We start from the raw sequence: 4,834 nt of genomic DNA, 5'->3' as shown, positions 1-4,834 counted from the left end.
AGTGTGCCTGGACAGGTGCCAGAATGTGGTAACCGGGGATTTTCACAGTAACTTCACTGCAGTGTTAATGTAAGCCAACTTGTGAAATTAATAAATAAACTTTAAACTTTATTCAATAACCCGTAAGTTTTGAAAAGTTCAAAATCCTGCTGAGGAAAGTATAATCTCAATGGTCAGCACACAGAGCAAATCATAGTAAGAAACCTTGCAAGTGTGGGTAAACACCAGCATTTTAGTTATGGTTGAAGTTAGTTCCCCTTTCCCCATGCAAAAATAACATGAAGCATTGCAGTACACCACAGTCAATACTAATGTTATCTTCCTCATTCAGAACCCATGCAATGGAACCAAAAATTGTGAGGTGAAAAGAAAAGCACAAGACATGAATACTGGGGCAAAACAGATGCAAAAGTCTATATGTTCCTCAACATTACAGTTATAAAAGTTATATGCAAAAAAAATTCCACCTATACAAAGACATTTTTACCAAGAGTATATTAAGGAAGAGATTAGGGGTTAGCTTTTCACCACAACAGCAAGAAACTCATTTGGGAAATCTCCTGATTTGGCAGACCAGTTTTCAAAAAGTGTTCCCTGTGTGAATGATTTTTTTTCTGGAGGCAAGAGGTGAGGGGGCCTTGAGTGATGGGGCTTAATTGAGTTGGGTTGCCACCACAAAGGCGATTCAGAGGCACTGTAGAAGTGCACAAATGATAAGGCAGGCTGATTACAAGGAATGCCTTGAATTCTCTGAGACATTTTGGCCCAGTTTTATAGAAGGCTGTTTGGCCATTTAATCCTCAACCTTCACACAGTGTCATGCTCCACCTTCCACCTGCCATCTCCCCACGCACCTTCATGTCTTCTCATACCTTCAGACCAGGACCAAGTAGATTGTAGTCATGTTAGCTGGCAATATAAGACTAGGAAAGTCAGTAGGAGGATGACACAAAAAATCTGAGAAGGGCCTTGAGAGAAATCTTTGTATATTCACTGGCTACAGGGGAGGTCAGGGGAGGTCCCAGAGGATTGGAGAATAGCCAATGTTGTTCCTTTGTTTAAGAAGGGTAGCAAGTATAATCCAGGTAATTATAGGTTGGTGAGCCTTACATCAGTGGTAGGGAAATTATTGGAAAGGATCCTCTGAGACAGGATGTATTCCCACTTGGAAATAAGTGGACGTATTAGTGAGAGGCAACATGGTTTTGTTAAGGGGAGGTTGTTTCTCACAAACTTGATTGAGTTTTTTGAGGAAGTGACGAAGATGATTGATGAGATTTGGGCAGTAGATGCTGTCTACATGGACCTCAGTAAGGCCTTTGACAAGGTCCCTCATGGCAGACTGGTGCAGAAGATGAAGTTGCATGGGATCAGAGGTAAGATAGTAATGTGGATACAAAACTGACTTGGTCATAGGAGACAGAGGGTAGCTGTGGAAGGGTACGTTTCTGAATGGAGAGTTGTGACAAGTGGCGTTTCTCAGAGATCAGTGCTGGGACCTTTGCTGTTTGTAATATATATAAATGATTTGGAGAAAAATGTAACTGGATTGATCAGTAAGTTTACGGACGACACAAAGCTTGGGTGGATTTATGGATTGCGATGAGGACTATCAGAGGATACAGCAGGATATAGATCAGTTGGAGACTTTGGCGAAAAGATGGCAGATGGAGTTTAATCTGGACAAATGTGAAGTAATGCAGTTTGGAAGGTCTGATACAGATAGGAAATATACAGTAAATGGCAGAACGCTTAGGAGTATTAATAGGCAAAGAGATCTGAGTGTACAGGTACACGGGTCACTGAAAGTGGCAATGCAGGTGGAGAAGGTAGTCAAGAAGGCATACGGCATGCTTGCCTTCATCAGCCGGGATATTGACTTTAAAAATTGGCAAGTCATGTTGATGCTTTATAGGACCTTAGTGAGACTGTACTTGGAATATAGTATTCAATTCTGGTCGCCACACTATCAGAAGGATGTGGAGGCTTTGGAGATGGTACAGAAAAGATTTACCAGGATGTTGCCTGGTATGGAGGGCATTAGCAATGAGGAGAGGTTGGAGAAACTTGGTTTGTTCTCACTGGAGCAACGAAGGTTGAGGGGAGACCTGATAGATGACTACAATATGATGAGAGGCATGGACAGAGTGGATAGTCAGAAATTTTTTCCCAGGGTGGAAGCGTCAATTACTAGGGGGCATAGGTTTAAGGTGTGAGGGGCAAGGTTTAAAGCAGATGTATGAGGCAGAGTTTTTACACAGAGGGTGGTGTGTAGCTGGATTTCGTTGCAGGGGGAAGCGGATATGGTAGTGACTTATAAGAGGTGTCTTGACAAGTACATGAATAGAATGGGAATAGAGGGATTAGTTCCCCGGAAGGGTAGGAGGTTTTAGTTAAGTCAGGCAGTATGGTCAGAGCAGGCTTGGAGGGCCGAAGGGCCTGTTTCTGTGCTGTAATTTTCTTTATTCTTTGTTCTTTGTATATAGATAGGTTAAGTCAGTGAACAAAAAATTGACAGGTGGGGTGTAATGTGGGAAAAGTGAGTTTGCCTATGTTGAATGGCACAATAGAATAGCAGAATATCATTTAAAAGTAAAGAAGGTTCAGAATCTGAGAGTTCTGGGTGTGATTACCACAATATCAGTAATGGAGGACCAAAAGATTGATTAAGAAGGGAAAAATAGAGCATGAAAGCAAGATGACAGGGAACATAATAACTAATTGTAAAAGTTTCTATAGGAATGTAAACAGAAAAAGAGATTCAAAAATGAATGTAAGCTGCTTACAGTCAGAAACGGGAAAAATCATAACAGGGAATAAAACAAATGGCTGAGGATTTAAATTTGTACTTTGCTTCAGTCTTCGAGTCATAGATGTTTACAGCATGGAAACAGGCCCTTCAGCCCAACTTGTCCATGCCACCCCTTTTTTAACCACTAAGCTGGTCCCAATTGCCCATGTTTGGCCCATATCCCTCAATGCCCGTCTTATCCATGTCTAAATGCAATTTAAAAGATAAAATTGTACCCGCCTCTACTATTACTTCTGGCAGCTTGTTCCAGACACTCACCATCCTTACAGTCTAATTGCAACAAAGCAGAAGGAGGCCATCCAGGCCATCGAGTCTGCACTGACCACAATCCCACCCCCGCTCTATTCCTGTAACCTCACACATTTGCCCTATCAATCCCCTGACATTTTATTGTCAATTTAACATGGCCAATCAACCCAACCCACACATCCCTGGAGGGCGGGAGGAAACCACAAAGGAAGACATGAATGAGATATCAGAAGTGCTAAGAGAAACATGTTTTACTGAGGGGCTGAAGGGAATTTGCATTCATAGAGAAATGATTTTGAGGAAATTGACGGAGTTGAAAATGAGTAAATCTCCAGGTCCTGATAATCTTCATCCTTGAGTATTTCAGGAAGTGGCCCTGGAAATAGTAAACCCATTGGTGATTATTTTCCAAAATACTTTGGACTCTGGGATAGTTCCAATAGATTGGAGGGTAGTTCATGTAAGCCTGCTATTCAAAAAGGGAGGTAGAGAGAAAACAGGGAATTATAGACCAGTGAGTCTAATGTCAGTACTGGGGAAGTTGCTGGTCTATTATCAAGGATTTTATAACTTGGCATTTGGAAGGCAGTGGTATAATCATACAAAGTCAGCATGGATTGACAAAAAGGAAAATCATGCTTGATGAATCTATTGGAATTCTTTGAGGATGTAACTCGTAGAGTTGTTTGTAAAGAACCATAGATGTAGTTTATTTAGACTTTCAGAAGGCTTTGTAAGTTTCACATAATAAGTTTCACATAATAGACTACAATGTAAAGTTAAGGCACATCGAATTGCAGGTAATGTCTTGAGATGGATAGAAAGCTGGTTAGCAGATAGGAAGCAAAGAGTTGGCATAAATGGGTCTTTTTCTGATTGGCAGTCAGTGACTAGAGGGGTTCCGCAGGGATCTGTGCTAGAACCCCAACGTTCACAGTATATATTAACGATTTGGAAGAGGGAACTGAATGAATTATCTTCAAATTTGCAGATGATACAAAGTTGGTGGCGGGGCGGGGGGTGTAGAGTGAGGAGGATGCACAGATGCTTCAGTGTGATTTGGAAAGGCTGAGTATGTGGGCATGGCAAATGCAGTATAATGTGGATAAACATGAGGTTCTGCACTTTGGTAGTAATAATATGAAGACAGATTATTATTTGAATAGATGTAAATTGAGAGAGGTGGATACTTAACAAGATCTTGGAATCCTTGTGCAACAGTGGCTGAAAGTAAGCACGCTGGTACAGCAGGCAGTAAAGAAGGCAAATGATATGTTGGCCTCCACAGCAAGAGGATTTGAGTACAGGGATAGGGATGTTTTGCTGCAATTGTATAAGGCATTGGCGAGATTACTTCTGAATATTGTGTGCAGTTTTGCTGTCCTTAACTGAGGGAGGGTGTGCTGGTAATAGAGGGAGTACAGCGAAGGTTTACCAGGCTGATTCCTGGGATGGCAAGTCTGTCATATGAGGAGAGACTAAATCGGTTAAGATTATATTCACTGGAGTTCAGAAGAGTGAGAGGGGATCTCATAGAAACTTACAAAATTCTAACAGGGTTAGACAGGGTAGAATCAGCAAGAATGTTCCCAATGGTGGGGGAGTCCAAACTAGGGGTGGAATTCACTACCACAGAATGTAGTTGAGGCCAAAACATTGTCTGATTTCAAGAAGAAATTAGATATATCTTTAGGAGTGGTCAAGAGATATGGGGGAAAAGGGAGGATCAGGCTATTGAATTCGATGATCAGCCATGATCAAAATGAATGGTGG

Source organism: Carcharhinus amblyrhynchos, chromosome 4 (genome assembly GCF_965287045.1).
Source record: "Carcharhinus amblyrhynchos chromosome 4, sCarAmb.v2.hapA, whole genome shotgun sequence".
In the NCBI taxonomy this organism is placed as follows: Eukaryota; Metazoa; Chordata; class Chondrichthyes; order Carcharhiniformes; family Carcharhinidae; genus Carcharhinus; species Carcharhinus amblyrhynchos.
Note: the sequence above shows the minus strand (reverse complement) of the source record.